Source organism: Triticum urartu, chromosome 7A (assembly GCF_056163025.1).
Source record: "Triticum urartu cultivar PI428250 chromosome 7A, HENAU_Tu73, whole genome shotgun sequence".
Taxonomy (NCBI): domain Eukaryota; kingdom Viridiplantae; phylum Streptophyta; class Magnoliopsida; order Poales; family Poaceae; genus Triticum; species Triticum urartu.
The window spans coordinates 733,361,621-733,374,650 of record NC_141879.1 but is presented as its reverse complement, the minus strand read 5'-3'; the positions used below and the strand labels follow the sequence as shown (position 1 = coordinate 733,374,650).

At 44.5% G+C, this 13,030-nt stretch overlaps 1 non-coding gene and 1 pseudogene across 2 annotated transcripts; both read left to right on the top strand.

The window, feature by feature from the left end:
* The first annotated feature begins 2,198 nt into the window (after positions 1–2,198).
* LOC125545433 (uncharacterized) lies at positions 2,199–6,924 on the top strand. Its single transcript, XR_015611139.1, has 8 exons — positions 2,199–4,088; positions 4,194–4,541; positions 4,637–4,842; positions 4,939–5,013; positions 5,088–5,165; positions 5,255–6,222; positions 6,329–6,564; positions 6,733–6,924. It is a non-coding gene; the product is annotated as an uncharacterized LOC125545433 (transcript).
* Positions 6,925–8,130: 1,206 nt separating this feature from the next.
* On the top strand, positions 8,131–10,855 carry LOC147962427 (uncharacterized; annotated as a pseudogene). Its single transcript, XR_015611138.1, has 3 exons — positions 8,131–9,846; positions 9,938–9,991; positions 10,494–10,855. The product of XR_015611138.1 is annotated as an uncharacterized LOC147962427 (transcript).
* The last annotated feature ends 2,175 nt before the right edge of the window (positions 10,856–13,030 follow it).

Sequence of the window (13,030 nt, the reverse complement as noted above, 5' to 3'; positions counted from 1 at the left end):
GGCCGTAGATGATTTTTCATATAAAAAACTTTTTAATCCGAGTTCGTATGCAAAAGTTATGCCCATTTTACAAATTCCAGAGAGATTTTGTAAATAAAGTCAAAATTCATATTTATAGATTTTCCCAACAACTAGATCACATATGACATGGGAAACTTATTTTATTTTATTTTTTTGACATTTCCATCATTTTTTTATTTTTTCTAAAACTGAAAAGGCGGTCCACGGGGGGGAGGGGGGAGTTTGAAAATTGGACCTTTAGTACCGATTCGTGCCATGAACCGGTACTAATGCCTCAAAGGCCATTAGTCCCGGTTGGTGGCACCAACCGGGACTAATGGGCATCGCACCCTTTAGTCCCGGTTCGTGGCATGAACCGGGACTAAAGGGCCCAGGTGAACCGGGACTAATGCCTTAGCCGCACGAACCGGGATAAATGCACCCATTGGTCCCGGTTCTGGACTGAACCGAGACTAATGGGGTTACCCGGCCTGGACCAAAGCCCCCTTTTTCTACTAGTGCTACGGTTACTTCGTAAATTTTAAGATGATATAGCGGCTCAGTCTTTCGGAGGTGTTCATAGAAGTAGGGTGTGCATGTGTGCGTTCATAGGGCTGAATGTATGCGCGTGTATATGCGCGCTTGCGTCTATACTGTGTTTTTCTAGAGTACGCCTAGGCGTACCATATTTTTATAGAAGGTAGAGTTGAAATTACAAAAAACTACCACTCACTGCGAACAACGAGCATAGCACACACCACACCACTCTAGAACAAGTCTACATACGGACAACACCGCAAAGCAAGCTACAACACAAAACAGCCTATCCTTAGCTGAGATACACACCGCGTCTCGACCGACGCTGGAACCCTCCAAAGACCACCGTCTTCCGTAGAACATCGCTTGTCGACGCACCATCTACTCTGAGCGCCTAAGAGGAAGGAATGACTTGCTCTGATCCGAGGGAGACACCGTCTTGGAGACACCAGCGACTAGCATACATAGCGTCGTAGAGGATCAGAAGAGGACATCAGCAAACACCGGAGGAGAGCAATAAGGACCCAGCCGTGTCTCCACACACAAAGCCGCCAACAGAGATACGACATCGAGGACGCCGCCAATGTGCCGATCCAACATCGAATAGAGGCTTTCGCCCGAAGACAGCCACCAACTCCAAGTGAGCGAGGGTCATGGCGCACACGCCTCGGTGGCGCCTCCAAGAAGGGGATGACACCCACGGGTGCTATCACCGCCGGCGCGACAAAAGCCAAGCAAGATTTTCATCCGCGCATTGCACATTACCACACCTCCTGGAATTCGGCAACACCGTCCAATTAGCCTGGCACTGCCGCCACCGCAACTCTACGCAGAAGTAGTCGCCAAGACGAGGACCGACGACCGGCTGCATGACAAGAGGAACCCAAGCACCGCAGCAAACTCCCAGCCTGGACAAGAAACTACAGCCACCCACACCTCCGGCAAGGTCCAGGACCGCCCACAATAGCCGTCGCCAACCAAAGGACGACCTTGCGACGGTCAGAACCACACCTCCACGAAGCACCAAGCTACGCCACCGGGAGAGCACCGCCGCTCACGACACAACACAGAGGTGACCGACCACTCCCTGCTCGCCAAGACTCCATCTTGGCCAAGCCCACTCAGCGCCGCCACCACCAACTGTATTTGTGTTCACACCTCCGCCTCCAAGCGGCACCGCCGCCACCATAGCTCGCCATCGCACGGCTGCCAGCTCCGTCCAGGCCCGCCGCCCTCCTGCCGCGCATCGACAGCCAGCCCTCACTCCCGGCCGGCGCGGATCTGACCAGATCGAGCTCCGCCGCCGCCGACCCTCGCGCTCCACCACGACGTACCGCCACCGAAAGTAGTCAGAAATCTGGACCGTCTGTTCAAAAATCTATATCTATACCAATATAAAAAGACCCAAAGGGGCAGATCCAATACATCTTGACCATCTATTTGCGTTAATCCAACTGTCTTAATTGTCTCGATGGTGAGCGATTAAACACGTTTAGCACTCCTTTCTCTCCTTGATCCCTTCCCTTTCTCATCTCACGATAGAAAGGAAATACTAAACTGCCTCCCTACACCGCCTGGACGCCGCCGCCTTGCTCCGCCCCAATCCCCTCCGTACGCCGCGCCTTCACGCCGTCCGCAACGACGCCGCCTCGCTCCCTTCACCCGTCCGCGACGACGCCGCCTCGCTCCCTTCACGCCGTCCGCGACGATGCCGCCCCGCTCCTCTCCGTCGCGGTGCCTTCACGACGCCGCTCCGCTCCACCCCGATCCCCTCCGTACGCCGCGCCCCGCCTTGCTCTGCCCCAATCCCCTCCGTACGCTGCGCCTTCACGCCGTCCGCCACGACGCCGCCTCGCTCCCTTCACACCGTCGGCGACGACGCCGCCCCGCTCCTCTCCGCCCCAATCCTCTCCGTCGCCGCACTGTCACGGCCTCACCCCCATCACACCGAGCCGCAGCACCTCCCCGACGTCGCCCGCACCCACCACCTCCTACAACACCTGCTCGGGCCGCACTCGGGGACGACGCCTACTCCTAGGCCAGGCGGGGACGGCGCCTTCTACATCGCCTCGACGACCGTCTGGTACGCTGCCTCCTACACAACCTGAAAGGCGTCCATTCACATCTCCGCCTTCAAACACGCAGCAGGTCTTTCATCTCTGCGTTCTTTCATCTCTATAAGTACAGGAATCCAGATATACATGTAACATGTTTGCACTTTTTTTGTCGAGTGTCAGAACAAATAGGGCTGGTCTAATAATTTAGAAATGCATACTAACCAAGGCCTCTAACTTGTAAGAATATCCATGTGATTAGGATCGTCATGCTGTACCGCAATATTGGCCTCTTGCACTTTATTAGCATAACATTTTGTAGGTGTTCCATAATCTATACCCAACAAATTAGCATTATTAGTTTAGAAAGCAGACTCGGTGAATTAGTACAACTATATATGGACTACATGATTCATCTCCGCCTTAAAGCCAGTTTAAAAACATCTTCCATCGGTGATTTGCATTGATCACGTTATACTGATTTTGTTCTTCCTCACACCTCAAGCATCTATGCAAAACAGTTATTCTTCACGTTATACTGATTTTGTTCTTCTCCCTCGCAATCAGCTAATCGTGACCACTTTGGGCATCTTACAAGAGCCGCCTCGCTCCCTTTGGGCAGAGCTGACCGGGGATAATAATCACATGGATGATGATAAGAAGGCGCAGGGCAATCAAGGCAAACAAGGATGGTATGCACGGATGTCTGACGATAAAAAGGCCGAATACCTCGAGAAGCGGCGTCAGGCACGTGCTGACAAGAAGGCTGCAACTCTTATTGCTGCGAAATGTCAGCAACTATCTCAAGACCATCCTTCTATTCTGTCTCCGGAACATACACCATTCAGCAATATAACCAACACACACAAATATGGTACATTCCTTACCTCCGGAACTTTACTTCTTCATTGCTTCATGGAGGATGTAATCATGATTGTTCTGTTTCCTTCACTCTTTTTTGCCATGTATAGTGAGTACACCTGCAAGCTCTGGGAGTACTCCTCATCAACCTGCAGATAGCAATGTTCAATGCAAAAAACAAGGTGGGGGGTGGTATGCCCGTCTGTCACAAGAGAAGAAATCAGAGCACCTGGAGAAGCTCCGTATGGTCCGACTAGAAAAGAAAGCTATAGAAAAAAGTGTGAATGTTGATGTACCTCAATCCCCTGCCACTCAATTTTCCACAGGTAATAAACCCCTATCTGCTATATATTCATTGCCTTGGCTGTCAGACGATGTAATCATATATTTTGTCTCTTTCATTCCTCAATTTTGCCATATGGAAAGTAAGTACGGCAGCAGCCTTCGGTACTACTGATCATCAACCTGTAGAGACATGCAAAAAACAAAGTGGACATGGGTGGTATTCCCGTCTGTCCCAAGAGAAGAAAGCGAAACACCTAGAGAAGCTCCGGATAGCCTGACTAGAAAAGAAAGCTGCAACAAAAAGTTTGGGTGTTGATGTATCTCAATTCCCTGCTCCTCAAGTTTCCACACGTAATATCTCATATCTGTGTTATTCAGTGCCTTCGAGTGTGTCTGCACCAATCAAAAATGTAATCTATGTGATCTCTCACTGATTTTCTTGTCTTCAAGTTGCAGCTTGTACGGTGGGACACAAAAAACAAAGTGGTCATGGTTGGTTTGCTAGACTATCTGAAGATAAAAAAGAAGAATACCGGAAGAAGCGTAGGATGTCCCGGCAGGAAAAACAAAATGCGACTCTCCATGACGATGTTTCGCTTGGTAATATTACTAAATACGATGGTGGTATGCTAAACACGGAGGATGATGATGACAATGATTGGATGCACACTAATCTGAATTACCAACGAGCTAATCTGAATTGCCAGCAAGGTACAGTGCACGTTCAACATATACATGACATGCAAGGACAAGAAAGATTTCTGCCCAGAAGTTTTATATCTGGACAGTCCAGTGAAACGAAAGGTGTGTACTCACCCAAACTAATTTCGTCGCATATGTTGATTGCATGTCCTTTCCGAGTACATCTACCTAATTTCCATGTACATGTATCTTGCCAGATGCATCTTCTGATAAAAAAACAACGTCGTATGAGGGAACAATATGCAAACATGCCAACGCATGACAAAGAGGTTGTGTTGTGTCGGAATCGTGCATATAAGATAGCACGACGGCATACTGGACCATTACACAACCAATCTAACCGATGGATCAAAAACGCACTCACCAAGTACACCTTCCATACCGAGGACATGCATGCCTTCTGGTAATTCATCATATATATGCCTTCTGGTATAGACTTTTGGTTGTTGACCCAAACCATTTAAACCACTTTCATTGTACCGCTTTATATGTATCCAAGATGCCATCCACACCGAGGAAGAGTTCGATGTATCTGGAATTTTTGAGCCAATTCAACCCACTACTGAAATGGAAGGTATAATGTTCATATTTGTTTGTCCAGTATTACTTAATATTACTTCCGTTCATTCGCCATTATTATGCTCCTAGACTGCTTCGACGACATGCATGGGGAAGATATACTATACGATGATGATGACGAAGAATGCAGGATATTTACTGCACATGGTGGGTTGTACAACAAATTTCAGTTACATTTCTGTTGCATACTCTTATTACTTTGCACATCACTGTCATTCTTGTCCATGACTTTGTAGGTCATCACTTCGAGTCATATAGAGTGACAGCTACTGCTGATTTGGGTATACAGAATGATGACCCTTATGACAATATCTACAAAAAACTACCAAAGAGGCATCATGTTTTGAAGACAGTGAGTGACTGCGACTACTGTGGAGCAATGAGATTCCAATATGAGGGTCCGGCCTTCTGTTGCAGAAAAGGAAAGGTCAAATTATTTATCCCAGATGTTCCTCAAGAGTTGCAACGGTTGTTTACAAGTCAAGATGATGATGATGCAAAATATTTTAGACAACACATTCGGTATTTTAACTCACACTTCTCCTTCACAAGTCTTGGAGTCACCCTTGACCATCAGGTTAGCAGCGCGGCCAGGACTGGGATATACACATTCCGTGCGCATGGTCAATTGTATCACCGTCTAGACCATTTGGTACCTGCTGGTCAAGGACCTAGGCATTTGCAGTTGTACATTTTTGATACAGATGACACCTTGGAGCATAGGGTGAAGCGGTCTCCAGATCTTGATATCAATCTCATACAAAAGATTTTGCGGATACTAGCCAACAATCCCTATGTGGACATATTTAAGAGCATCGGTTCTGTTCCAAACCTGGCAGAGTATAGGATTTCTTTAAACACAGATATAAAACTGGATCAGCGAAGGTACAATGCTCCTACAACTTCTCAGGTGGCTACGATGTGGGTTGAAGGGAGTGACCCACAGAACACCTTTGATAGAAGTGTTATTGTGTATGGAAAAGGGGACCGTCCTGTATATATCAGAGCATACTATGGATGCTATGATCCTTTGGCGTATTCATTATTTTTTCCTGCGGGGAGACAGGATGGAACCGTTTCATGCCGTATGATGGACTAGCTACTGTTCAAACAAACCGCGAGGATGACACCGGTGAGGTACCGCCTTCTCTTCCTCAGGCCAACGAGGATGACACACATGATGAAGGATGTGAGGTTCCAGCAGGTAATTATAGGGTTGTTGTAATATCAGAAGTAGTGTGTTAATGGTTTTCTTTGATCTTTCATTTTCAGCCTTTGCTAATCGTTTGTTTTCACCAACCATCTTGTAGATGACAACGAGAGCCAGGATGAAGATGGGGTTGTGGAGTCCAGGAAATTTGTCAGCGCACGCGAGTACTATTGTTTCAAGCTACAGGTTAGGAAAGGACTTTTTAACATCATCTTGTTCGGTCATCGCCTTCTCGAGCAGTGGGCTGTTGATATGTACATAAAGATGGAGACTATGAGGCTTGATTTCTATTCAAAACCTCGGAATCAGAAGCTCATACGTGCCGAACTCTATCAGGTAATGTTTGCCATTGTGCTATCAACAATGACTTGATAATATGATTGCTTGAACAATTTTTGTCATAGTGATATTTTTAATAATTGATGTTGCCTCGACATTATGTGTTTTTGATATATGGTTTACTAGACCTGCATAGAAACATGTTTTTATTCATTTACTTCTTAGGGTGTTGTTGATGTCATTGAGGTTGGCGAGACACGTGCTTCTCATGTTGGCAAGAGAGTCGTTCTTCCACGTACTTTTCCTGGAGGTGATAGAGATATGCAACGGCGATTCCTTGATGCGATGGCTATTGTGCAACGATTTGGGAAACCAGATTACTTCGTCACGATGACTTGCAACCCGTACTAGGAGGAAATAACTTCCAACCTTGCACCCGGGCAGACACCGCAAGACCGCCCAGACCTGGTGGCTAGGGTATACAGGGCCAAGTTGAGAGATATGAAAGATCTTTTGATCAAGAAAAAATACTTTGGCACGGTTGCTGCTTATGTTCATGTTACCAAGTTTCAGAAAAGGGGGCTACCACATGAGCACTTCCTTTTGATCATGGACACAGATAGTAAGCTAACAAACCTTGATGGTTACGACAGAGTCATATCAGCTGAGATTCCTGACAAGGACGAGTACCCTATACTACATGCTCTGGTGATCAAACATATGCTCCATGGACCATGTGGTACTCCCAAGAAAAATTGTCCTTGCATGATAGATGGAGAATGTCGTTTTCACTATCCTCGACAGTTTTGTGCCGCTACGCAACAAGGAAAAGACTCATATCCGATCTATAGGAGGAGAGATGATGGCCGACGCGTAAAAGTCAGGGGTGCTGTGTTGGATAATAGATGGGTGGTCCCTTACAACCCTGGTCTACTTATGCGGTATAACTGTCACATCAACGTTGAAGCTTGCTCAAGCATCAAAGCTGTTAAATATCTTTTCAAATACATCTACAAAGGACATGATCGTGCATCCTTCTCAGTTGATTCTGCACGAAATGATGATAGTGTAATAAATGAGATTCGGCAATATAGAGATGCAAGGTTCATATCACCACCGGAGGCTATCTATAGGATTTGTGCTTTCCCGATGTTTGGTGTTTCGCCAGCTGTTCTTCAACTCCAGCTCCACTTACCCAATATGCATACTGTTGCATTCAAAGGGTCTGATAACCTAGAGGATGTCATCACACGCCCGTCTTCTTCTAAAACTATGCTGACGCAATATTTCAAGATGAACCAGGAGGACCCTTATGCACGGAATTTCTTGTACAAAGAGTTCCCGGAATACTTTAGATGGATTAAAGGTAAAAAGAAGTGGCAAAGAAGAAAACATAGGGGACACGGACAAGTTGGTAGAATTGTGTATGCGAACCCTGCTGAAGGTGAGAGATACTACTTGAGGGTGCTCCTAAATCATGTTAGAGGTGCAATTTCATATGAGGACCTGAAAACTGTAAATGGAAAGATTTGCTTGACCTTTAGAGAAGCGTGTGAGCAGAGAGGCCTTATAGAGACTGACAAATCCCTTGACGACTGCCTGACTGAGGCTGCTACTTTCTAGATGCCTTCTGCTCTAAGAAGGCTTTTTGCGACTATTTTGGTGTTCTGCGAGGCGACCAACATCAAGGAACTATGGGACAAGCATCTGGAGGCGATGACTGAGGATTATCGTCGTATCCATCCCAACCAAGCAGCATTAGAGCAGATGGTGCTTAGAGACATCAGGGATTTGATTCATTCGATGGGTAAGGATATTAAAAGTTACAGCCTTCCAGAGGTGGTTGAAACAGACGGCGATCATTCTAGCAACAACTTGAGAGAGGTTCGGGAGGAATTGTCAGTCGGTGTGGACCAAGATCATCTAGATTTGTTTACTTCTTTGAACACTGAGCAGCGAGCTGGATTTGATGAAATATTGGATCACGTGGTCAACAGATAGGAGCCAAATATTCTTTGTTGATGGTCCAGGTGGCACGGGGAAAACTTATCTGTATAAAGCACTTCTTGCTAGGGTACGTTCGCTTGGACAAATAGCTATTGCAACTACTACATCTGGTATAGCTGCATCGATCATGCCCGGTGGATGAACCGCCCATTCCAGGTTCAAAATACCGATTAGGCTCACAGATAATAGCATGTGCAGTTTCACCAAGCAGAGTGGTACTGCGGAGCTGCTTCGTAGGGCATCATTGATAATATGGGATGAAGTTGCCATGACAAAGCGTCAAGCAGTAGAGGCACTTGATAGGTCACTACAAGATATCATGGGAAGTGATTTGCCTTTTGGGGGGAAGGTTGTTGTGTTTGGAGGAGATTTTAGGCAGGTCCTTCCTGTGGTGACACGTGGGACAAGGGCACAGATCACTGACGCAACACTACCGAGATCTTATCTATGGGAGAAGATTAAGAAAATACGACTGAGGCGTAATATGAGAGCACAAACTGACCCCTGGTTCTCCAAATATCTCCTAAGAATTGGGAATGGAACGGAGGAGACGATTGGTGATGATTATGTGCGTCTTCCTGATGACATTGTGATAGGGTACACTTCCACAGAAGAATCGATAAAGAAGCTTATCGAAGAAGTCTTCCCATCACTGCATGAGAATGCTGCATCTGGAGCCTATATGAGCACACGTGCTATCCTTTCTACCAAGAATGAGCATGTGGACGACTTGAATGAAAAGATGATTGACAAATTTCCTGGCCAAGAAAAGGTATACTATAGCTTTGACTCCGTCGATGATGATGCACACAATAACTATCCAATTGACTATCTAAACTCGATCACCCCAAATGGCTTGCCCCGGCATGTTCTGAAAATCAAGGTCAATTGTCCTGTCATTTTGCTCCGAAATCTCGATCCTCACAATGGGCTATGTAACGGAACAAGATTGATGATTAGAGCGTTCCAAGACAATGCAATAGATGCCGAGATTGTTGGTGGACAACATGCTGGAAAGAGAGTGTTCATACCTAGGATTCCTTTGGCACCCTCCGAAGACATATCACTTCCTTTCAAGTTGAAGAGGAAACAATTCCCGATTCGCTTGAGTTTTGCAATGACCATAAACAAAGCCCAGGGGCAAACTCTACCAACGGTTGGTATTTACCTTCCTGAGCCCGTCTTCTCACATGGCCAGCTATATGTTGCACTGTCAAGGGGAGTTTCAAGGCAGACCACTAGGATTTTGGCCAAGCCAAATAAGGACATAGATCCCACAGGGAAAAGCACCAAAAACATTGTGTATAGAGATGTTTTGGAGGGATGATTCAGGTTTGTCATCCATAAATATTGTTGTCGATTTCTACTATTGGGCGTGTATTTGTAATACTTCTTAGAACTAACATCATATATGTGTTTCTAGATGCAGATTTTCGTCAGTACACATCATGTTGGCAGGATACAGAAGCCATCTTCTGTAAGCTGCATTGCGAAACATTTTATCGTTCAAATTTAGCTCTTAAGTATTTGTTGGTGAGCCGAGCAGTCCCATTTATTCATGGTTGAAAACCTTTGTTGTGAATCCCCCATGCTCCATCCTACATGATTATGATTCCTGAATTAATCACTAATTATCCTGTTATGACCAACATTTGTCTCAGTAACACTTATTATTTGCTCTAGCAGCATTGCCACGTTGGTTTTCTTTTAGGCAAATTCGTACTTCCGCTCTTGTCAGTCCAACATTTTTTAAATCTACCTCTACATACAAATTTAAAAGGTCCATCTTATCTTATGTCCAGTTTGCAATATACAGAGCAGTTGCACACATGACTCCTTAGGGAAGTTTAGAATTTTTGAATTCATATTGCTGAAGTGTAGATGCAAGTTTCAGTGTGATATGGTGCTTCTAATTACTGTATTGGACTGACAAGACCTGTCGATCTGTGTTGCGACTAATGAAGATGTACATCATGCAGTGGGGAGATGCACAAGAGTTCAAGCATTGTGTATGGATATTATAGATTTCTCGGCCCTACCAGATCTGCAGCATTTTACCTATTCTGGTCCTCATTGGCTTCTTTGTAATGACATCATTTTTTAGAAGGCCCAGGCTTCTATTGATTCCTCTGTCCAGTTCCTTTTTATAGGAGAAGGTTGATTTTTCAGATTTGTCCCTGCTTGCATGCAGGGGACTTTGTTTTCTTATTTAAGAATTATGGTTAATACATATTTTCTCCTTCAATAGAAACTTTGTTATATAAATGTACATGTATCGATTTTTTAAGTATTGGAATGTTGGCCATTTCCTCTGTCAGAAGTGAATAACCAAAAATAAAGAAGATTACCCCCAGCACGACATTTGTATCTACATATTTTACATATATTGTTCGAGCATGATTTTGAGGCTCTGGCTAGCATCCTGATTGCCAATTTTGATACACAAGCTTGAATTTCGAAAATTGTTAATCAACCCTTTCATTCGATCAATTGTCCGAACGGTTTCGCACACATGGTCGTGTTATGATGTGCATTTTGCAAAATTTTCTGGACCTGGAAAAAGCTCGCTAAGCAGTCGTGCCAGAACTTGAAGACAGCCTGCTGGATGTACATTACTACAGACCAAAAATAGAAATTCAGAATCCACTGTATTTTTCACTTACGCTGCTCGCCAGGTCCACTCCCCACTCATATCAGGAGTAGAGAACCTGGGAGTCACAAACATCCTTTCTTCAACCAATTCTAAATAGCCAAATATCCTTCTGTTGGTCGTTGCGTTGCTTCGGGTGTCAACAGCGGACGCTGATGCTGCCGCTCCGTCTTCATCAACTGGGTGCAACTCCTTCTGTTGTCCTCATGCGCAGAAGAAAATCAACAACAAAGCGGCATGGCCTTAAACTGGATGTGCAAAGCATTGATAAGAGGAAAGGATTGCATCAAATAGACGATAATTGTTGGCTGGATACACCATGCAACTAGCGCCCTTTCTTTTATATAATAGTATATAATAATAATAACAAACAGCTGGCCTGTTATTTTCCGGCCCCTTTATGTAGTTGGGCCAGGTCCACTTTGGCCCCATCGGGTGTTACGAGATCGTTCGTCCGCTGCCATAATGTACGTGTAAGAATCAAGAATCAGTCAGCCGCCGCAGTCACCGGGATTGCATGCCCTCGAGCGAGGCCACGCTTCCGCCAAGCTCTCCTGCCATATAAGCGCGCAAGGGATCTGAGCGCGTCCCTTCAAGACATCCATCTTCTCGAACAAATTAGACAAGATTACAAGATTTCTCTTCCTCTTCTTAATTCCCTTGTCCCTTCCGTTTTCCCCAAAGACATGGCTGACTTCTTTCATCGATGTGAGTACATGATTACATAGATGCGATTTTCTGTATTGCCATTGAACCAATGTCTGTGCAAGACATGTTCTCTGGTGTTGAATTTGCAGTTTGATTCCATGCTTTACTGCTACGCAATTTACTTATTACTTTTTATTGGATATCATCTTTCTCACAACACGACGGTCTAGATTCAGAAGGCAATTATAAAATACCTTGTCAAATCTTGGTTCTCAATTCTTCTATCTGATATATGTGTAGGGTCTAGCCCATCGACACAAGCATTTTCTATCCTGGTTCCATCTCCCACAGGTATAGAAGCGCATCCTTGTTCCTCGAGAACAACTCATACGTTGTTCTTCAGTTATGTCTCTACGTATATAGATGGACATGTTTGTCCATCTTTGTTTTTGCTTCTGAAATTGTACATCGAAACGAAAAATGGTCCAAAGCATCCTGGCCTAAGGAAGTTTTGCGTTTTGGCCAGAATTTTTTAACTTTTTTTCTATCTCACCATGCTATTATTCTTGCATTTTAGTATATTTGTTTTTTCTTACTTTACGCATACTTTCCCGTTGCATTGCCAGTTGTGGATGACGTGTTCAAGAACTCGCATGGCTCAAACACTGGTAAGATCATATAATCAATATATATATATATATATATATATATATATATATATAGTGTTACTATTCATCACCCAGGGTGCACAATACGTAATTCTTCATTCGAGGTAATCTTACGATCATTTCATAATTAAATTACATTTTGAATTCAAATAGTTACATTCCTATTGATTCACTATGTAAAATTTGACATAAGAAAATAAAAATATAGGTCATAAGACAAGAAAATTTGCAGTTTATGTGTATTTTAGACTATGCTTTTATGTTTGTAATTTTACATAACATAAAATATTTTTTACGTCGATTATATATTTTTTTACGGTCCCTTTTTGCGTCGGAAATAAGACAAAACTTACGGAACGTAAAATTACGGTGCATTGATGGTAAAATAGAGGGGGGGTGAAGAATAACTATTCCTCACCCAGGATGAAGAATAACTAGCCGTCATCGACGTTGGCATGCGAATTATCTTCCTACACATTTCCAAAGAACTAGCTGAACGTCATTGGAATGAACTTCTTTCTGCTGAAGCAAATGTTGGCTTAATCATGGC